Source organism: Gambusia affinis, linkage group LG03 (genome assembly GCF_019740435.1).
Source record: "Gambusia affinis linkage group LG03, SWU_Gaff_1.0, whole genome shotgun sequence".
Classification (NCBI taxonomy): Eukaryota; Metazoa; Chordata; class Actinopteri; order Cyprinodontiformes; family Poeciliidae; genus Gambusia; species Gambusia affinis.
The window spans coordinates 11,478,269-11,501,823 of record NC_057870.1 but is presented as its reverse complement, the minus strand read 5'-3'; the positions used below and the strand labels follow the sequence as shown (position 1 = coordinate 11,501,823).

At 38.6% G+C, this 23,555-nt stretch overlaps 1 long non-coding RNA gene across 1 annotated transcript in view; it reads right to left on the bottom strand.

Annotated features, from left to right (window-relative positions):
* Positions 1-1,122: 1,122 nt before the first annotated feature.
* The window catches only part of LOC122828339, an 80,329-nt gene continuing 57,896 nt past the window's right edge, over positions 1,123-23,555 (bottom strand). Inside the window, exons 2-3 of the long non-coding RNA XR_006370207.1 lie at positions 8,938-9,164; positions 1,123-2,123 (exon numbers count right to left, since the gene is read on the bottom strand). This is a non-coding gene — a long non-coding RNA (uncharacterized LOC122828339). The remainder of the gene's footprint in view (positions 2,124-8,937; positions 9,165-23,555) is intronic.

Sequence of the window (23,555 nt, the reverse complement as noted above, 5' to 3'; positions counted from 1 at the left end):
GTTGACAACGAGTATGTTCCAGTACTGTCTATGTGGTGACGTCAGAATGTCCTGTGTAGTTACAAAATGGAGGCTGACAGCCAGCGGATTTGTTTTATTTTTTGTATCGTGTTCTATACATTTTAAATCGATTCTGAATCGTAGTAAATGAGAATCACGGTTTTTGTGCAAATCAAACTTTTTGGCACATCCCAATGATTAACATTTTTCTATTGCCTTTCAGGAAAATAGGTAATAAAAAGCCTAAAATAATACCAGCTGAGTGGAATAAAATCTTGTTGAAAGGTGATGTGTTTAATTACAATCTAAAGATAGCGTTGCTAGCATTAACAAATAATTCTTTAAGTGAAGTCTTGAAACGTTTTGATTAGGACCTTAGTAGTTATGTTTTTAAGAAAATATAGCTTTTGCTATATACACACAGCGTTGTGTGTATACAGGAAAGTAATGTTGCTGTTGCAAAATTTCAGAAGAAAGAAAAGAGGATTTGTTCAAAAAAGTTCTTCACCATATGCAACACGAATAACTGAAAAATGCAAAGTGCCTGATTGTAACCATGTATCTAATTGTCTCACGTCATGGGTCTAGGCCGAGGCATTGTTGCTTGAAGAATAAATTGGGTAATTCAATTAAAGTGCTTTCCAAAGACACATCGTAAGTGATGGAAAATGACTCTAACCCAGGCCTGAACCCTGTGCCCCCTTTCCATCGCTCTGCCTGCCTGACAAATGGATGGCAGTGTATAATTGAAACACATTGCTGCCAGCGTAGGTCAATAACATCACTCTCTCTGCTCACCAGCACCAGATTAACAGACTATTTTATCTTCTCCCGGCCTGTCCCAGCTTGACAGAGTCGGCGCATCAGCTGCTTATCCACAAAAGAGGGCCCCTTATCTTGAAAATAAACAAATACATAAGGTGCAACAGCCTGAAGTCTGCCTGAAGCCCGAATAAGTTTGAGACAAACATGGTATGTGACAAAGAAAAGCTGTCACCTTCAAATAAATATTTTTAGAGAGAAGAAAAATCGCTAACGGAAGGTCTTCTGTGCCGTGTGTACATTTGTGGAACTTGGAAGGTGAGCTATGATTAATATATTACAAAAATTTAAGCAATATTCAGCATTCCTAGCAGATCTTAAGCCTTTTAATTTGTAAAGGATGGAAAGGAGGAAGGAAGGAAAGAAGGAGAAATGGCAGATGGAGCGGATGCTTATCCACATCCTGAAAACAGAAGCACCAAGTTCCATACAGATTGCATATGAACCTGCAAAGATCTGAGAAATGCAATGGTACATTTTGTATACAGGCTTTGTAAGTAAAACACACTTAATGCATCATTTCAATAATTCAGAATTACATGAGCATATAGCTTGGTTTTCATCAAGTTATATGCCCAGATAGCAGTAGTGTCACAACAGGAAGTATTTGTAGATTTTCTGAATATTTTTTCTGCAGTTTGTGAACAATATGAATTTAATCTTTGACATATTTTAAGTAAGAGGTTGCTTTTGAACAAAATCAATTGCTAATAAATACATTTCGAGTGTTTGATACTGTACTGAACATAAAAAGGACATTTAGATGAATTGGACAGTGGCGCAGTTGGTAGCACTTGCTGCAAGAAGCTCCTAATTCAGATTCTCGGTGGGGTTCTTTGTGCATGTTTGCATGTTTTCCCTACGCATGCATGGATCTCAGTGATCCATCTCCCTTTATTTCCAAATTCCAAAGAGCAACTCATTTGTTCTACATTTCAGGTTGACTGAAGAACAAAAGTTGTGAGGATAGGTACAGTTGTTCAGAGTTACAGTTGACTGAATTTAAAAAATGGCTGACAGTGGCTGATCTGGATAGTCTTCTTACAGACAGAACTTCTCTGGACACCCCGTGTGAAAAATTGGAGAAGGAAAACGAAGAACTCGGCCAGGTAGTTGAAAATCTCCGTAGGACAATCGAGTGCTCCACAACTGGCAGGAGTTCCAGGCAACAACACAAGCAAACACAATATGACATGCTTGCAGGTGAAAATGACGCACTTCATGCTCAGATCATGTCTTTTTGTGCAGAGCAAGAGAGGTCAAAGTTTGAACACGAGGACATGAGAGCTGAAGTGCACTGCCTGGAAATGGAAATGTAAATAGCAATAACTATATATTTTAGGACAGAAAATAAAATCATACATGCAATATTCAAACACCAACAGAGATAAGAATTGAAACATTACTTTGTATCAAAAATTAAAACATACCTTAAGAAAGGAAAAAAACAAGTTGGCGGTTATCGGCAGTTTAGGAGCTTCTGCATTAAGCTTTATACATTAAATAAAATTCAATAAATAACCCTCAACTAACTAGATGTACTGTATGAGCCACTCAAGTATTTAACACCTGCAATTTTGATAACAACTCCTGCAGAAGTATAATACAAAGCCATCACTGTGTATGCATGATAAACACCAAGGCTTAATTAGCTTAAGCATGAATGTAATATGAGGCTAAAACGGGTGATTATATGTATTTAAGCATAGGCATAACAAATCTACTGGCTTAATTTAATTTGATAAACAAATGGGTAATGTGAGGTTAAAGTTCAAGGTTAAAAAAAAACTCCATTATCTCCCACTCCTCACTCTGTGCCTTCATATAATTATATGTAAGGTTAGACAGTGTTAATTGAATCCAGTCCATTACATTTGTTTACAGCTTAGCCATAAGGACCAGGAGCCATAATTCTTGACTTTCAACATCAGACTAAATGAACAAATCGCCTCAAACTAAGTTCCTACATCCCGGCATGTGCATGCAGCTCTGTGTTTGTTTGTTTTACTATTTATGTGCCACCGAATTAAAGCTTGTGTTGTTGCGTGTGCCCACATGGAACACACACAAATTAGCCACGGACGGATATTCAATTAAGTCCTTTGTCAGGAGTCTCTGTAGGGGCGGGACAGGATGAACGGTACAGTAATCCGTGATGCACAACAAGGTGGCAGCTCCATTGTCTGTGTGACAGACAGAAATTATTTGCAGGCATACTCGACCAACAGATTAGACCACTGTTGGGGAGTGAGATAAGATGGCAGCCAGCAGTGGGGAAGGTACCTCCTCTTCCAGTTTAAACAATGCCCTTAATCCATCCCTGTCTCATAATCAGGTTGTTTGACATTACTTTTTTTTTTTTTTTTTTTTTTTGCTATCCCACACACTGATTTCCTCGCTTCTTCTGCTCACTGATTCTCCCCTTTCATTAGGAGAACGGCTTATAGCTGAAGACGCATCATCATGTAAATTAATTTGTGCTTTGTACGAAAGAACCCCAAAGCTGAAGTCAAAGGCATTCACAGCCTTATAACGTAAACCAGTGTAACCTCTTTTCTTCTTCACTTTCCTTTGTGTCCCATTTTACTGCGTGGCCAAGAAGCTTTCCGGGCAGACAAGTCATATAGGCGAACACCACTAAATTTACTCCTAACACTGCTTGTCAGTCAACCACAAGGCATCATCTTTTCAATTCTTTTTCTACTTTTTCCCTATTTATTATTAAAAGGTAACCTTGGGGAGAGCACGCTGGACTAAATGAACACATAACTCTACAGATGTAAACTGAAAGATACATGAACACGCACACACACCTTTCTAAGCTCTTGATATTTTGGTATTAGGTATCAGTCACTCACTGGTACATTGATATACTAAGGCTTTTTTTAAACGCTAAAGTTGCTCAACCTTTTCTACCATAGCCTGACAAAGAGATAAAGTGACTGGGGCTTTCTCTGGATATTTGACCCATAAACTAACACATTGGTGTTTCTTCCCTACCAGTTCCCGTGCACTGCCAGTCAGCAGGCTGAAGGAAAGTTACAAAAGATTTCCTTCACTTACAAGAAAGACAAATTTGGCTGCTTGAAAAAATTTTCCTGGACACCAAAACTAAAGACAGTCCTTATTTGGAAACCACAAAAAGACACCAATTAAACTTTTTAAGGTGACAACATTTAAAAATGAAAAGCACCAAGTACTCTAAGAAGCTGCCTTATCATAGTGTTTGAGTTAAACAGTATTATGTATGTAAAACCGAAAGGTCAAAAAGTTTATCTTGTCAGATTATTTGTGCTCAAGTCCATTTAACTAAACAACATTAACCATTAATAAATGTTATGGATAACTTTAGAAATACACCGTGTTCCAAATTATTATGCAAGTGATATTTTCTCTGACTTTCTTAAATGGTCAATGCAAATGATGGTCAGTATAATTTTCAAGTCATGAACTAATACAGTATAAATCAAATTTTACTGAACAAAGCTCCCCATGAGAACAGTATTTCTTTCAAAAATAAAAAATTCAAAATGCACTTATCCACATTATTATGCACAGCAGATTTTCTAAACATTTTATGGATTATAAAGAACTGCAAACGGTCATTCTTTGAATGTGCAGCATTAGGTGGTCATATGTACTAAAATCAAAAGCTGTTTGAATCAAAAACATCTTAACAGACAGAGTTACATGTTAACATAGGACCCCTTTGATATCACCTGCACAATTCTTGCATCCATTGAACCTGTGAGTTTGTGGAAAGTTTCTGCGTGAATTTCTTTGCAGGATGTCAGAAAACCTTCCTAGAGCTGCTGGTTTGATACGAAATGCATCCCACCCTCAGATCTTCTGCTTGAAGAAACTCCGAGGGTTCTCAGTAGGGTTTCTCTTTCCCATATTACTTGAAACCTGTGGCCTGCTTAATAATGTGGAACATTTCCTTTAATTGAGCTCACCAGACAAACTAATCAACCAGCTCTCTGAAGTTAATTATAGCGATTCAAAAAGCCCTGACACACACAATACCATCTATAAATTTCATAGCACAACAAAAACTAAATCTTTATGACACTTTAGTCCAATTTGCATAATAATTTGGAACACGGTGTAAGTAAATAATTGTAGCAATAGAAGAAACAACTGTTCTAAATAATTACCACCAGCAACTAATTTACATAATGTAGCTTAATACATATATATTACACATTTAAGAATCAGATTGTACCACAAACTAAAGTAAAAATGCAGGCCAAAATATGAAAAGTATATTCTTACAGTAGTTTATGTACCATCTACCTCTATAGAGGTTCACTGTACTGTATGCAGACTTTACAAGTGATAAGCCACATCCTTAAACACTGGAGCTCTGATGGCAGCAGGTTCTATCAACAGCTGTCTGTTCCAGGGGCAACAGCGTATTTTATATTTCCTTAAGTGAAAATGATTATGGCCAATTAGATGCCCATTAATTGTGAAAGCATGGGATGCTGCCAGCTGTTTACGTGGAAGAAGAAAATAGCCCCTCACACTCAAGTTTTCTCTCAGAGCGCTCACTGGCGACATGTTACATTTAAACACATGCAGTGGCAGAGAGGAGAGGGCTTAAAGTATTTTAGAAAATTTAAAAAATGGGTGTTAATGAATTTTATTCATGAATGGAATTTTGTACAAAATGTTGTGCTTAATAAGAAATGCATTGTTTTGCATATATTTTAAGTTAAGATGGTCCTATACCTTCCTTCAAGTTTACTGGCACCCTTGCTAAAAGTGAATAAAAGGTTTAAAATAAAACAATATTTTAATGCAATAGGAATCCCTCTAACAAATTTAGAAAAAGTAAACTTTTTGTTTGAAGATATTTTCACTGGGAAAAATGCCCGACTAAAAAAATATTGTTACCCCTCATATAAACCTTTATTATCTTTAGTACAGCACTGTTGTTATGATGGACACACGTTACTGTTATTAAGTAGAAATAGTTACCAAAATACAACAGTAGTCTTTGGATGTTTGTTTCACCTGCTTTTCTTCTCAAAATTCAACACACCATGAAAAACAACGTTTTCATTCAGCATTTTTCATCAGACTTTAAGTTGGAACAATTTGCAGTGAGTAACTATTTCTATTTTCTTAAGCGTTTCCTGTTTTATGAAGACAAGAAGCCTTTGGCCTTCTGTTCGAACAACATGTTCACTTATCTGTCATTTTTTGATGATTAACTAAGAGAAATAACCCTCTATGTTATACATAGGTTTCATTTATTTTATGGAAATTATTTGTGCCAATTGTACCAAAGGAGATACTGTATGTACATATATAAATATATTTCAAGACTTTTTCCTCCCTGTATAACCATTTTCAAACTAAATGTTTGTTTTTAACAATTATGAGATAAATTGGCATCCATTAAAGATAAGACATGTTCTAAAAATACAAACCATTTTAAATCCAAATAAAAATATGTGAACCAACAAGGAGAAAAAAATAAAAAGAGTTATCAATTCTTCGTGTAAACCCTTTAGCCTACATAAGAAGAACTTTACAGCCATGCGGTGCTGAATTTTTGATGAATGTATGTTAGCTGCTCAGGCAATCTGTACAGCTTCAACTTGACCCCATAACAATAGCCCAGGACCATTGGCTTGAGCCCCAAACAGGCAGAAAGAGCTGAATTTAGTCTTTTCTGGGGTTAGCAGCTGACCCGAGCCCCACCACCTGGGTCTTAAAACAGCATGCAGTTATTCCCCCAAGCACTGCCTTTGCTAAGCATAAGCACAGGCTTCAAGGAAGAAGCATCTGTTGCAGGTGTCATTAGTTTACCTCTGACCCGTTTCTGAGCCGACCCTATTAGAAGAATAGAGAGTGGATGTAACCTGTCTCACCTCTAAACATGGGAGCTGAGCTCACTGAAGCTGCAGAAAAGCAGAGCCTACAACCATTTGAAATGCCAAGTATAGCTCTGCAAAGCAGTGCAGGAAAGATAAATGAACGTCGAAATCGAGGATTATTATTCAGCTATTTACAACCTCTTGCTAGCACATCACCGATATTCTATTTGTCTTTCACCACTTAAACTGTAAAATCATACAGAGAGGCGCAAGCATTTTTCTCCCCGATTTGTTGCCTCCCTTCCACAAAATAACACCATCATTGGACAGATAGCATCAATTCTGCCCACGGTTATCCCAGCACCTCAGGTTGTATCACTCATTCAATTTCAGCCACCGGCTACAGCAAACATTACACATTGCATTACATTACCAGAGAGGAGCAAAATGGTAGAGAGACAGAGAAGAAAAAAGGCTGCAGCCACCATGTCATGATACCCCTGTTATTGTGACAGATCAAACTTTGGTGTGAGTGTGTGTGTGTGTGAGTGTTGTTGCAATATACTGTATGTTTTTAACTTGCTTGTTTCACCCATTCACAGTTAAGTATTCTATCTTCCAGCTACTGCATTAAATATGAAAGACGGCAAACGTGAAGTAAAGGCAAAAGATTTAAAAAAATGCATATGCACATCAATAAATCAGAAAACCCTGAAAACCTTAATTTTCCTTTTGTTATAAACTGAATTTCATGTATAATATAGATCTTACACAGATACTGTAAGTATTCTTGGGTCTAATGTTTAATTTTTCCCTTGACGAGACACCAATGAATCTCTATGGGTAATGGTCATGTCCGTTTTCTGGCCATAGTCAGTAACACCATGATCATTAAGCCAGGTATTGTAACTTTTGGCAGTGTGGGAAGGTGTCAAGACCTGCTATAAATTTAAATCAACATCTTAATAAGGCTTCTCAGCAGAGGGAACCATAAAGTTCCCAGAAATATCCTGGAAAACGACCGCAATGGCTTTGGAATTGATAAAATACAGTCGACCAGCACTTAAGGAGGACAAAGTTCTCTAAATCATCATCATCAGACACTGGGACCTTGAAATGAGATACAAAATGTACTGTCATCTGAAAGGAGGAGATTTGAGCAACAGTCTGATCCTTTTTTCTCTTTTTGGAGGTCAGAGGCTTCAGACTTTGACTCCCTTTCAGGAATATGACAGTTGTGGTCCACGTCCTGTGTGCGGTTGCTCTTCTGCCTCCAGCTGCAGTCCATGAGTTTGAGTGGAAGCACCTTCAAACTCTTGAAAGTGCTTCCATTCACAACACTCTCTATCCTGCGATTATTCCTGTTATTGGAGCACTGTTTTCTATGAAACATTTTCCTTCACATCACCTTTCTTCAAATAATGCTTCAGTCCAGCTTTCTCTGAATAGCCAGCTCCTTTAGCAAATGTCTTCTGTGACTTACCCTCTTCCTGGAGGGTGTCAGTGACTCTGAAGTCAGTACCCTGCCTTGTGCTAGCGTTGGCCATAGGGATGGAAGACGTAATGATGTTAGATTGTGAGGAATCAGAATGTGTTGATTAGCCAAATTAGAAATGTTATGGGATAGTCTAAATAGCTGGATAAGTAGAATCAAACATAGCCTTGATTCTATGTTTTTCTCTGATGCATCAGTTTTGTTTTCCTCTTTTTTCTCTTATTTCATTGACTTCAATAGGGGAGGAATTAAACGGCTAATAAATGACATGGTTAAATTTAGGATTTGTAGTTTGTATTATTGAAATTAGCATTAAACATGCAATCTTTCACTGTGTTGTTCAAAATGTTTTCTAAATTGTCCATCAAACAAAGCATTGCGTAAGTGATGACAGATGTAAGCCACCTGCTCCTACTAGAGGTAATGCTAGATTACACAGAGGATTTGATCTTCAGCATAGTAAAATAATAATCATGATTCCAGTGTAAAAAAAAAATTTTTCGTTTTTTTTCTCAATATCACCCTGCCCCAGAAAGCTATAACATGGACATAATATGTCGGTTTAAATAATCTCTGTTTAAAGAATCTATATTAGCTTTACTTTTGAGCTGAGTTAATTAAATTAATTTGTCTTTTTGTTGCTGTTCTAATTTACTGAGATGTACGTAGCTAGAAATAGTTATTTTAACGCAAGAAACCATATTTTTGTAGAAATGTTCTTGCATCAGCAAAGGGGTATGATGGTATTATGGCTGTTAAGCAGACATTTCGACAGAAAAGGTGGTCGGTTACCTGGCTCTTTGGTCGGACTGCTACACTTTGTCTTAGCTTGGGGACACGGGGTTTGCACTGCTGGCCTTTTCGAGCAGGCAGGAGATGAAGAGGTGGTGTCAGGCTGCCTTTTAATGGTCAGGAGTGTAGTTAGTTCCACTGACTAAAGCCTGTCCCCCGTGATGCTGGGTCCACTCCACATAACTGGCCATAATTCAACTCATTTGGCAGTTTGAGGTCTCAAAGGTCTGGGGATAAAAAAAAAAAAAGGAAAGATGGTCTTAATGGCAGACAGAGGGACCAGCTGAATGTAGTTCTTACAAGATCTCCACAGGAGAACATTTTTGTTGCAGACCTTGGAAACCACACACACAAGAAAAAAATCCATTTGCTCCTGAAGGCAGATTGAGTAGAGGGGGAAAGAAAGATGTACAGTACAGTACACTTTATGACAGACACACACAGCTATGATGTGCAATAAAATGCTTCAGTTATTACCCTTGTAGTGCACAGGTCCTGGGTTTGAATCCCAGCCTGGTCTGCCTGGAGTTTGCATGTTTTTCCCTGTGCATCCTAGGGTTCTCTCCAGATATTCCAACTTACTCCAATTGTTCTTTTAGGGTCGTTGGTTCTTATTAATCACCTTTTAGTATGAAAGCGTGTGCGTGCGGTTTTCTGGTATTAAACTGGTCACCAGTCCAGGGTGGAAATGGGCACCAGACTACCCCCCCCCCATCTTGCAACACTGCAAGGGCAAGCAGGGATAGACAATGGATGAATGGAAACTCCAACTAAAAATTACTTTATTGTAACATGCACAAATGTTAATGGTAAAAATATTTGCATATCTTAAAGAATTAAGAAAAAACCCTATGCCAGATTCAAGTTTAAAAATCATCCTAAACCACAAAAACTGTGTGACCCAACTTTAAAATGGAGTCACAAACGCACAGACTTGTCTGACAACTAATCGTACACCTCCGTGTTTCATCTCCAAGGGTGTTGATTAAGACCAAGACAGAAAGTTAAGTGATAGATTAATGACGTGGGTTTCAAAATAAAGAATGTGTGGCAAATATTTGCCAGGGTAATCTACTACCACAGTGAGCCTCCAAGGCTCCGTGGGGCACTGTGCCTCCAGAAGGGTTTTAATTGAGATGCTGGTGAAAGAAAAAAAAACAAAAAAACAAAAAAAAAAGGTGAATTGAGACTGAAATAGGGCACAGTGTGTGTCTGAATGGAGAGAAGATATTTTGGCAAATTCCAGTCTGGGCATGTTTCGGGGGCCCCTTTAAGGGAAGGGAAGAAAAAAAAGAGATTTTTTTCTGTCTTGTGTGTGTGTGTGTGTGTGTGTGTGTGTGTGTGTGTGTGTGTGTGTGTGGCTTGGTGTAAATGAGGTAGAATCCCCATGACCTACGAGTCGGAGAAATCTGACGACACAATTAAATGGTGTTGAAGCATGACGATGAGAAATGCATTCAGTTCATCATTGCTGATGTGAGAATAATCTTATGGGTGAAAATGGCTTACCAAATGTCCTTTATGTACAATATGAATTCTAGGCCAAATTAATGATGGTATTTGTATGTGTTAATGGTAAAAAAAAAAAAAGATTTTATACGTCCTTGTAGCTGTAAAAATAGACAAAGTGCTAGAACTGGAACTTAAAAACCGATGAAATCTGAAAATATTCCTCTCCCTCTCGGATTTAGGTTTAAAATTACTTTCATTCAACCAAAAAGTACGTTTTTGATATGAAATGAGACAGGCATTTCCAAAAGGATAATAAAACTAAGTGAAAGGAGTACAAGTTTTGGGAAAAACTTTTAGTGACATTATATTATTTCTTTAAACCTACGTCTGACAGGGGTATAAATAATTTCGGTCTTCACTGTAGCTCTAGTGATATTTACTACTCTGTAAGGACCTCTACTGCATGATGATAAAAGCTGATGGTAATTTTGGTGCAGAACAGAAAAATGATAAAAAAGCCATCTGTGTTGAGCAAGCACGCAGCCAGGACACCTTGATAGAAGACAGACACGTTTTTTATTAAACAGATGAAATCAACAGAATGAAATCACACATGGGTTTCTCTTTATATATATAAAAATATATATATATATATATATATATATATAAAAATATATATATATATTGTTAAAGATTAGCACATTATTTTTGTATTGGCTTCAGGTAATTTTATGGATGAATGGTTTTTCTTGTCATTACAGTGTCTTTTTTAATCTACAGCATAGTTTTTCAATTCTGAAATGCCATTCCTGGAGGATAACTCCATTCAGATGGGTTTCCTAAATTTCGAAGAATACTCTATTAAGTCAGGAAATTCAGTTTTTTCTTAAAGTCATAAGAAAAAAAGGCAAAGCACTTCCCCCTGTTAGTTGTATCACTTTACAACTGTTGCATTTGTGGGCGAGAAAGACAACCAAACCAGATGCAAATTGCTCTCATCTGCTTGACTTTTTGTGAGTTTGCATAGCCCTGTTGTTGGTGCAATCTGCTTAGTAAACCACATGCAGAAATAGCAAGTGCAAAACTGAAGAAAATGGAGGAGGTTACACTGCTTGGTGAATTATTGCTTTGCGTTGTATTTGCAAAATAATATGTACGTTCCAATCCTGAAAAATAAGCAGTTCTCAGGTCAATTTATTTATGAGTTTATCACAATCAAGTCCGAGCATTTTTGCTAAGATGCAGAAAGAAGGACACTTATAAAGACGGGTACATGTTCCAGTTTGACAATGTTTTCACATCCAATTGAGCCTAATTTGAAAAATTAAGATTCACTTTAGTCTAGTTACACTTACATGTATATGCTGTGAAGCTTAATTACATGTTGCAGATTTTATAGCTAGCTGTCACTGCACTGCAGCTCAATCAGCACTGTGGGAAAATAACTGGGTCACAATGCAGGACCATGATTAAAATTGGTTTGATTATTGCTAAGCTTCATTTGTGATTTTGAGGGTCCCCCCCCCAACATCTGTACTAGAGAGGTGGGACCCATTATGAATAGAAAATAAACAAATAGTATTAAATGCTTGCCTGCAGACATGTTAAATAGGTACACATAGTCACATTAGGCTTCTAGAAATAGGAAAGTTTCCTGAAATAAATGAAAGAAAAATTCCAATTTGTAAAACTTTATTGTGGTACATAAAACCTTTTCAATTATTAGTTATTTAGGAAGGTCTGAAAAATCCTACTGTTAATATTACACTAAACATTCCATCTTTTCTCATCTTGATCACTTTATGCAAAGCTAGGTACGATCCGTTTTATCGAAGGCTTTTGGTTTTTATTTGCTGTCTGAGAGGATAAGCTCTGGGGACTTGAGTGGTAAAATGAAAAAAGAAATAAGCACTGCGGCAGGCTCAGTCTACCTGAAATTTAACAGGTAGTTTTATCATAAGATTGCTTATGATAGAGAATGAAATGATATACTAAAAATGGGCAAAGATTATGTTAGATATTGCAATTTCCGTTCCATTTCTTGACCTGCATTGTCACTCTGATGAGAATAGGTGCCAGCCCTTCACACAAACCATGTCAACAGTAAAGCCAAAGTGACAGAGAGCAATTGTGCAAGTCTTACACTATATTCAGTCTTTTTTTTTTTTTTTTTCCCGCATGCGAGTGTTTGACTGCTCTATAGTGATGTAGCTGTCAAAACTTTACTGTGAGGACAACTTCCCTCACGCCAAACTCCATAAGTGCATGTGCAGTTAGTTTTCTCACAGAAACATCTTGACCAGAAAAAAGGCCCTTTGGGCTAAATATAAGTAGTGTTTAGTACTGAAGTTAAAAAATTTAGCAGTCTACTTCATTTAACTTGTGCAAAATGATGCTGCCACAGCCCTTCTTTACGTAATAAAATTAATGTTCATAAGCAGCAGCTGGGGTTCATTTTGATTTGTAGCTGGATCCTTTTATTCAAAGAAGAAATGCATTTGGCAGCGTTTATTTTATTTTAGTAGGCATGGTTCAAACGGTTCTTTTTGTTTCAGAAAGGTGTGTTAAACTTATTTATTACTTATTGTTTCATACTTTCATGATTTTTGGGTTATTCTGGCTGCAATATATGATGATAAATGCACTTTAATATTTAAAGTAATGGCTTTCAAATTTAACACAGCAGTTAAGATTCCACAGCTCAGTATTTAAACACTCAAACAAAAAATGGCATTATAAGAATTTGATTAATTTAAGCATCTTAGACATGAGCTCCTACAAACAGTGCAAGCTCAGATTAACTGCATGATTGATGCAATTCTATTTTTTTTTTTTTCCTGCAGGGGTTTGCTCAGCTTTGTCTGACTATATGTCTTGCAAAAAGTATAGCTTTAGGAAACAATGCTTGAGCCATTTAACAGCAATGTAAAATCAATATATGTTCTGGAATGGCAGGAAAAAAAAACATCATTGTAAACTAGTTATTGACGTGTTAAAGTAATTTACACTTGCTTGTACAAGACAGATAGTGGCAATATTTATTTAGCCGGCAAGCTGGCGGTGGGAAAACGATACGGCAGCTGCAGCTATCACCAGATGCTGGTGTTACGATGTCCGTCCATCAAACTGTCCCCTTCTACCCCCTCCCTCCTCCTCCTTCCTACTCAGTACCCTCCTCCTTTACTTTCCCAAATGACTGGCTCCCTTTCTGCTGCAACCAGACAGTCTTAAAACAACTGTATAATTAGAGCTGCATCTGCCAAACCAGCTTACCCGTTGCTTTCTGACCCGGAGTTCCAACTTGTAGCGCACTGGAACAAACAGTGAACTTTTGAAGATAAATAACGCTTTGTGTACGCAGCTACAGCCTCACCCAATGCATTTTAATATAACTGAAAAGTTAACTTTTGACAGGACCTGTTCACTAACATTATTAAAACTTATTCCTGTTAGATGTTTTTCCCACCACTTAGAGCCAATGAAAATACATCACATCAGATCAATAAAAATATATTTTAATGGACAAATTTGGCCTTCCTTAAAATATATTTAATACCTGCTTAAGGGTTGTTATTTTCAAAAATTTTAACCTGCATGCATATTGTATTTATCGAATAAGATCGGGGTTTTTTTTTACAAATTGCGGCAATTTTAAATGAATTACATTCTGGCTGCAGATTGAACCGTAAAGCTCAGAGAAACACTTAATTGCATGCCATCTGACGGCACGTGAGCAAGGCAATTAGTCCGTACTGTACCACACACTGTACTAACCACCCAACAAAAGAAGGGAGGGAAAAAAAAAAAGGCCAAAGGGTGGTAGAAAAAAAAGACGAAGCTCTATGGTGAGCCATCTCACTATCAGTTGCAGCAATTAGGGAGCACAATGTAAAATGTCACAGCGGATCTGTATCATTGGCAGCCCTGTCACTGGAAAAGGCCAGGGGGAGTGGAGAAGCGCAGAGTATGGCGAATCCCATCGGCTAAGCCTGTTTTAGTAATGCGAGGGAGAAGATCGTGAAAAATTATGACAGGACAATTCTGGGACTCCGATTCAGATACAGTCATATCACTCATCTTCTGTTAGAGGCTTTCAGAGCCAAAAACAATAAGATTAACCGGTAATATGGATTCTTTTTGTACAGATTGATGAAAAGCATTCATTTTTGTGAGCTAGCAACTAATTATAACATATGAAAGCATGCTGCGTCATCTAATTGTCCAATAATCAGCAATTTTGACATAAAGTATAAGCAAAAAAAAAAAAAAAAAAAACTCGATACATGAAATGGAGATAAAAAGAGACCTCACAAACCAACTGGACTGATTTCACAAACTCACTTTCCATCTATTTAGAGAAAATAATAAAAGGAAGAGATGTATTTTAATTTTCAGCTCACCACTACTTTCACATGTCTAACAGGGAAAGCTCCATGGGTTCTAATAAATTATTTGCAGATTTCCTCCTGCTTTTGATCAAGTCGGGGTGACCAGACTTTTTGTCTGGACTCATTACATTTGGGGAGAACTGATTAAAAACACGCCCAGGCTTGCTCTCTGTTATTGCCATCATGCACCCCGCTCAAGCTGCTGAACAGCAACAGAATTATCACCTCTGCAAGACTCACACCAGCAGATAGCTGCTCCCACAAACACACACGCAGGTATTGTTATATGTACACAAAAGAAAGCAAGCCCCTAACATGTATTTATCTGTTTTCTTTTTTAAAGTTGGATGCCATTATCTCCGCAACGAGAGAATCGTATAACTGGTTGATAGTTGATGATATCCAGGGAGAGGATGTTAATATTTGGAAGATTATGCCTCTTCGCTGTAAAAACAGTTCTACAAAATAGAGGAAAGTACTTATGTTAAGCTCCCTCTAGTGGCTTTAGGATCAATTGCAATAGAGACTAGACCACAGTTGAGCTAAAAAATTTTAACTCTTGTAAATTGTTTATGTACTCGTCAACATGACAACAGTTAAACGTGTGTAAATGTGACTGAAGAGTAATAGAGAAGTACCAGAAAAGATGTTCAGTGGCTCAAAGTTTGCAAATGTATATGTTGGTGTGTGCGCGGGTGTGAGCGCGGGTGTGTGGGCGTGTGTTTCTGGGTGTTGTGAATCTGTGGAGGTTCACTTGCAGTAGCACCGGACCCCCGGAGCTGGGTTTTTCCACTAAGGAACTGAGATGCCCAGGGAGAAAGATAAAGCGAGGGAGATGTGGAGAGCATGGGAAAGAGGGAGCAAAAGAAAAAGAGAGGAGGCACAGGAATTGTAGGGAAAGTGGGTGTTAGCGTGTAGTCATATTTTTCCTATTTTGCCACGAGCTCTTCAAAGGCTACGTCTTGCCTACAACACATCTGGGAATGTGAGTGAAAGTTGAAGAGTTCCTCCTGCTCTTTTCTCTCAAGCCCCCCAAACCCATTTTGCTGATTCTACTTTTTTTCTTTTTCCCCCACTTCCATTTTTTTAGCCCCTCATCTTTCTCTCTCCTCTCCTGTCTATCTTTTCCCACCCTTGATGTTCTCGCACAGAATTTCCTTTTGTCCACCTCACACCAATCCAGAATTCAGTTTTCACCCGATACTTGAAGAGCATCTGAGAATATATTTATCATCTAAAGGAAGAAGAATTTAGCTTTAGTCTTTAAATTCATTTAGGAATTAATTTGCACCACTTGATCAAGAAGCACCAGCAGATCTGGTGACGAAGTGTAAAAAATGAATCTATGGAGTGCTGAGAAGGAGCGCTGTGATTGCTCTGCAGAAGCGTCGGCAGGTTAAGCGGATTGCTATTTTTTTTTTTAGGATATTTCTTCTGCTATATTCACGGCTGTGTCTTCTTTGCAATTTCACTTTTCTTTCCTTCTATCTTCCTTTCTTGCCAAGGTTTATCCCTGAGGTGTCCTCTGGGGCTACCTACCGGGTAAGCCATTTGAAATGTGTTTTCTAAAGAACCTTCCGTTCTATTTTTTGAACTGCTGCTATCTCTCTAAATGTCTTTAAGAAAAAGTGCTAGCTAAAAAAAAATGGCAGCAAATGTTTCAAAGTACTCTTAGCTGTACTTTCCTGTGTAGTTTGCTCATGCAAAAAAAAAAAAAAAAAAAAAAAAAAGGGAGTCGCAGTTTCCCTGCAGCTGTTTGATACAGACTTCTGGGATTTTGATCCATGCTGGTGCGTTCGGCAGTATGGGACCCACACAAAGGAAAAACTGGAAAGGGACGGATGGAAAGGCTAAGCAGAAAGAGCAGGGAAGAATTTAGTTCAAACCATATATCGGCAACATGCAATGAGCTCTATTAACCCCTTACAAAGAATGCTGGACAGAATCAAACAGAAGGAAAATGATTCAGGTCTGAATGAAGGTCTCTACAATATGGCATTATGACCTGAGGTCGGCTCATACTGGAGACCAGCCATTCAAAATCATACATTATTTAACACTCTTCACCTTAGATGATGTTACTGAGTGAAGAAAAGTTCAACGCTGGCGATTATCAATGAGTTTGAAAATGAAGTCTGAGACGCAAGAAAATATTTGAAAGGAAAATGTATTTTCTTCTTGAGAGTTCTATTTCCAATAGATTGAACACACAAACCTTCTAGTCATGCTGTCTTTATATTCTCTTCAAAATAAAAGTCAAGACTATGTTACAGCCACTCTCGCCTCTGCCACTAAAATTAACAACAACTGCTGATGGCAGAATGAGTGGGTGTCAGCAGGTCAGAGCTTTACAAAACCCAGAGATTGGAACCGGCCACACATTTATAACTGGTGCATCTCTACCAATCAAGTCTTACAGTGTCTGTAAATATCCCACAGGCTAATCTGGGGTCCTAAAGCAGGGATCAGTCACTTCCTGTAAGGTGCATCCCAGTGTCACATCATGGACCGCAGCCTGCTCTGTAGACCAATTATGCCAATTATAGCCAGAACCCCCTGTGGTGTTTTGATAAGACCCTCCACAATTTCTTCCAATGAAGCAATTAGTTCCAGCATTTGTTTACAGCAGCTGAACGTGACTTCAAGCTAAAATAATATTTTGTATCTCTGTTTGCCATCAGAGCAGAATAAATCTACCACCGGCTAATATTAACCTGGCTTTTTCATTGAGGTTTAATCTCGTCATGGCAACTTAGCATCTGGTGTGGAAAGTGCATGTACTGTATTTATGACAGTGGGTGTACATGCCCTGAGTAAGGGTGCATATGTGTGTGTTTGCACTTAAGGAGGGTGCGGTGAGGAGAAAGAGAGATGCTGCAGACAAGCTAGTCATTCTCCTTCTGCCCCCTCTTCTCCCCCCCACCAGCCATGTCAAGAACCAATCACGTGTGAAAACTTGCCTTAACTTCCCTTGCCTGTGTGACTACGGCGTCAGAGAGTTTGACAGATCTGTGCGCCACGGAGGCGTCTCCCAGCCATTTGGCATGCCATGCGCGTCTGGTGCGCTGGAGACTGCCTGTCAAACGGCTCTGAGTCGGTGGCGCAGCCAGGGACCCTACGGAGCGCCAGATGGGCCATTAAGGTAGTATTAATGTAGATGCCATCGCTTTTCTCCTCTGACTGGGACATGCTCTCTCGAACTGCGAGCAGCTGCTGCCATTTACTAGGACAGCTTCCTGCTAACTTTGGCCAACTGGCATCACCACTGACTGGCTCTCAGTGTAATGATACACTTTTTATTTTCTTCTTACTATACCTGTGACTTTTCCTCCTTTTTTTTTTTCTTCTCCCCCTGCCCTCAGTTTTCCAGATGTTTTAACAGGGCAGAGCTGAAAACTTCCAGCTTTTCCTGCTGCCAGAGTGTTTTACAGAAACACTCCTGCACACGGGCCGATCCTCTCTCTTTTTCCTCTCCCAGACACATATGCATATAAACACAAGCTCTCTAATAGGAGTATGGAAACTGGAGCCATCTATACACCCACTCTTAAGCTCATAAACAAGGCGTGATATTCAGTAGTGTACGGTTATTTCTGTTTATGCCCTACTGAGTGCTAATATCATGCTTTAATTGAGAGAAAATTGGCTGCTGGCAAGAAACAGAAAAGAAGGTTACCAAAACCCCTACCATGGATAAGTGTTGCAATCAGTAATATTCTATTTAGTTAAGTAGCCTAAAATGGGATGTTTTGAGATCATTATTCAAATCACATTGACAAAATCCTATTACGAGAATTAGTTTTTCCAGAAGGAAATGTACAGAATTATTGATGTGTAATAAATGTGCTTTCAGCTTTACATACACCAGGGGCGTATTAGGAAACAGTGGGGCACATGATTCACACTGAAACAAGGTCACAAACACTACATTTTCCTCCCCTCGCCCATACGGAGAGAATGCAGCACATTTCAATTGCAAACTTTGAAACGCGACTAATAGTTTCAGAGTGCAACAGAAGTCAGTGTGCAACACCATTCCTGCACTGAATAAAGTGCCAGATAGGTGGGTAGTTTTAAAAAGATGCAGGATCTCCACAGGCAGAAGCTGACCTTCCTGTAGCACGCAGACTAACTCCCTCTGTTCGTCTCTTTCCTGTCTCTCATTTTGCAGCAGAGCCCAGAGCCTGTAAGGAGGAGCTGTAAGTGTCCTTTGAGGTGCCCCCAGGGGGGAGATGGGTAAGGTAGTTAAGGTTGCGGTACACCCACACTGACTTCCCGTGTTTGTGAGCAGTTAAAAACAAGCAGGCGAAAAATTATATAAAAATAAATAAATAAAAAAAATGAATAAAAACTCCACAACGACTTCATTGTCTGTCAGCTTCAATCGGATGGCGAGAACGGAAAAGGAGTGAGGAGGGGCGGACAGGGAGAAGGGGGTTGAATCTGTCTGTGTTTGTGTCTCGAGAGGCAGCCGAGACGAGGACTACAGGGTTGCCATCACCGGTGGTCAGCGTTGAAATCAAACGCACCACCACTGAAGCGCAGCAAACGCTTATGCTCCCACACAGCCGTTAGTGTACTCGCGGTATCAAACTGACACCTTCTCCCTTGGCTGCTCCTGACAAGGAATTTCCTCGTCTAAAAATTAGTTATACCTCGCCAACAGCGCAGTGGCAATTTGTACAGTTGTGAATAGATTTAATTCTGGCTTGATGAGATAAACCTTTTTATTGTGATGAATACCAATGTGTGGGCCCCAGTGGATGCCTGGAGTACTCTATAAGCAATGATTTAAAAAAAAAACAAAAAACAGAAGAAGAAGAAATAATAATAATAACAATAACATTTCTCATTGTTGACCACACACAGTAGATTGAATACTCAACCAGCTGTCTGCCAACTCACTGATTTGAAAGTAATTTCAAGAGCCTCTTGAAAAAGTCACTAATCAATCTCTTGCAACAATGCAAACCAATTTCTTCGTAGTTGATTAAAAAGAGCAAGTGCTATTTTGGTGCTTATTCCCAGCGAATTGTTACAGCTTTCTGTCTGAGTATCTAAACACATAAAAGGAGGCAAACTGACACTAATCAGCTGTCTGCAAAGTAACCAGTACAGCAGCGGGAAATGCAGACATTTTTTTGTGTGCGTCTATGTGTGTGTTTGCCTCACAGCCTGACAGAAAAGATTAAGCACACATCGATTGCAAAATAAACTTGAGCGAGAGGAAGCGGCGCCCGTATATTGATGCGTGGCGGCTACGGGATTCCTTCCCCACAGCTTTATCCAGGAAATCCAACCTGCAATGAACAGGATCAGCTCCTTTATTTACAAAGGTGTGTGTTATTGCTTTGCCATGCAAATGCTTTCAAAAGCACAGTAATGCTATCGCCACCATTGTGTGGGAATGATCGCTGCACCGGGACAAGCAAGCCGGGCTTTGATAGGTGAAGAATAACGGTGTTACCGAGCCGAGCGTTGAGTGTGTGGGCGTGTTTCAAATAGGTTATTTTGGATGTTTGTGTTTTTTTTGTTTTTTTTGCTAAGAAGAAAGGAGGCATTACTGAGGCCTATTGGTGTGACGAGGTGTACTTCCAACCAATATGATTAGCATAAAAAAAGATATTTAATGTTATTTTCCAGTAAAGTGAACGCAAAAAGAGAGAAAAGCCTGTAATCTCGTTATTATTTGGGTTGGAGATCAAGATCAATCAGGGTTAAAGCATGTCACAATGTTTTGGAATGACAATGGATTGCTGTTTGTGTAGGAGATGCATACAACACAACTGGGTGTGAAATATTGAGCATGGTGAGGGCTTAGGAAGACCTTAATTCCTATTTTTGATACATTCCTCTTTGAGGCATTTTTTTTGGATTTCGTCTGCGTTTGGATTCCAGATTCAGTACTGAAACGTATTGGAAGAGATAGGATGTGGTGGAACAAGATTTACGCAAGAATCTCTGACAAAGTGTTATCAAGTTGATGTGAGAATGTGATTTAATAAGGGGAAGTTCTTGCATAATCTGAAGGCGAGTGCTTTTAGGGTTAACTCTTTGTGTGTGGGCGTGGGTGTTCTTAAGAGACCAGTGTAATGAAATCATAAAAAGATGAGGTGTAAAGACCTATATGTTTCTCGTATCTTCAATTTCTCAGGTTTTCTTTGACAGTATTGGAAAAATGAAAGGCAGCCATTCCCTCACTAGTTGCTGTAAACTTGCGATCAGCTGACTAGTAGAAGGCTCACTTTTCTCTTCTTTACAAAACGTACAAATTTGGTTGATCCCACTAGGGACAAAGGTATTTGATAATGGATGGATGGATGGATGATGTAGACAGAAAGTAACAGTTAACTGAATGTGGCATGAAATAGCGCTATGTAACTGGAAAATATATAATAATCCCCCTTTAAATTAGTGCTATAAAGAAACTGCTACTTTACAGGCCTTTAAGGGCTCTGACTTTTGAATCATAGCAATATACACAGGAAATGTGAACATTCCCACTACTTCATTTTCACATACAGAAAGTGGAGAAAGGCAGTTTTATGTATTTTCTAGGGATAGTGTGCTATAAAATAGCACTATCAAGTAACTATGCTACTTTCAGTCCTTATAAAAATGCTACACATATCAAGTCTGACCTCATCACCACTTCGCTCCTCTATTAACACTTCATCAATGTTTTTATCAACATTGCACAGAGGAATGTATCGTATGATGAGCTCAGCAGATGAACAGTTCCACCAGGTGTTTGCCAATTGCTGCCAGCTAGTCTGTAGGAGCTGAGTGGGCGTTCCCAAAGGGGACGGGTGCTCTGTTAGGCAGAAGCTTGGAAACTGCGACTCTGAGGAGGCAGCACTTGGTTCATCCAGGCGTTTTGCACAGCTGAATGGTTGCCAGGAAATTTCTCAAACTTGTATGAAAGAATCAAAGCAACAGTCCAGGTTTTTGATGCTTTTTCATGTTCACATTATAAGATGATGTGAAGCTCAAATAAGTTTTTACATCATACTGACCCTTTGAATGCAGCAAAAGACTTTCTCTTATCATAAATTACTAATAGCTTAAGTACTTGATACACTCTTGGAAAATAAATTATACCAGCTTTGACTGTTGTTTGCAGTCAGATGTTTGTGAACAAATGATTTAATTAGGACCACAAAACATTTATGTTTTTATTATTATTTCCAGGATGTCACAACTGAGATTAACAATGTTGTTTTTTTTTTTGTTGTTTTTTTTTCAGGGAGACCCGGCAATGACAGGAAGCAGAAGATCTCGTATACAACCCTTAGAATTTATTATTAGAATAAAATAATCTCAGCCAGTTTACATATATCTGTGGTATGCTTCAATGTTACATATATATCATATTGGAACAGCACCACAGAGGTGCAAAGGCAATTTCTACATTATAAAAATACAACCAACATAGAGTGGTGTCCAATCCAGCAAAAGTTTGTGGTGACCTTCTGATGGACTGTGTGACATTAAAAAAGCGGTAACCTTTGAAAAGTCATATCAATAAATAAATGAACAAGTCAATGGTGAAATCTGTCCCCTTCATACAGATTATATCTCCATCTGCAGTTTGTCAAAAAACTTTAAAATCTGAAATGAATCTAACCTAAACATTCAATGTTTAAAACATTTTGAAATCTATATTGAGAAAAAAAATCCTTTACATGTGAAACGTTGAGAGAATTTATATGGACTTTCCTGACATCAGAAAAAAATTGACATGGGCAAAAGAACTGCCGTATATAATACTCCTAAACTTAGAAGGGTGTAAAATACAGTTCTTGATCCATGAGACTTTTATATAAAAAGAAAAAGGCTTAGTAATTTCTCAAAAACATTATATAGTCAAAATCTGGTCTAGTTTTATGAACCTATATTGTCTCATTTTAAACTTTTTGGTTTTTATATATAACGTTAACAGTTGTACAGTAGTCCAACAGCCAACATGAAATGGTAGCCCTCGGATTTCCTGCACCAAACAGGTGCAGAATTGTTGACAGGTATAATTCAGTCACTAAACACACCGAGCCGGTGAGCACGAGAGCAGTACGACGGAGATTCGAACTTAATGAGAGCTTTGGCAGCTTGTGTGGAAAAGGCAGGGAGGCAGGCAGTGATTAACGGAACACTTCAGAGTACAAGGCACAGCGGTGCTCAAAGAAAACAGTGATGATCTCCACTTAATCGCAGAGAAGCCCGGAGCATCTGCCGCCAGAGCAGGGCAGCGGCACCGGCGAGCTCCCGCTCCGCTAGGCTGTCATCTCCAGAGAGCTGTGGCCATATGCTCGCCTCTGCCGCAAACTCGCAGGAAGTTAATTTTCTGACAAAACACTGGGATAAATATGACATTCAAACAAGTTGTGTGCAGCCAGGCTGAACACGAATGCTGTGCCAAGCTCAACCTGCACGTGTCATGTGAAGAGAGCTTTTTTTGTATTTTTTTTTTATTTCTTGCTACTGTGGTCATGTTTGGTTGGTTTTTGCAGAAATAAACAGAATATGTGAAACATTTTCTGAAAGTCTGTTAACCTACTTAAACCAAGCCACGCCATCCACAAATGAAGACAAAATACTGCAAAAAAACAAAAACAAACCAAAAAAAAAGACAAAACAAAAACAGCACAGTACAATAAAAATCAAATCATGATGCATATCTTTAAGGGAATAAATAGATAAATAAAATATGAGGGGAACTTGTCTGTTGCAGGTAAAATGCCATCAGTTTTAAAATAAATGGTTCACAAGAGTGAGGAGAAT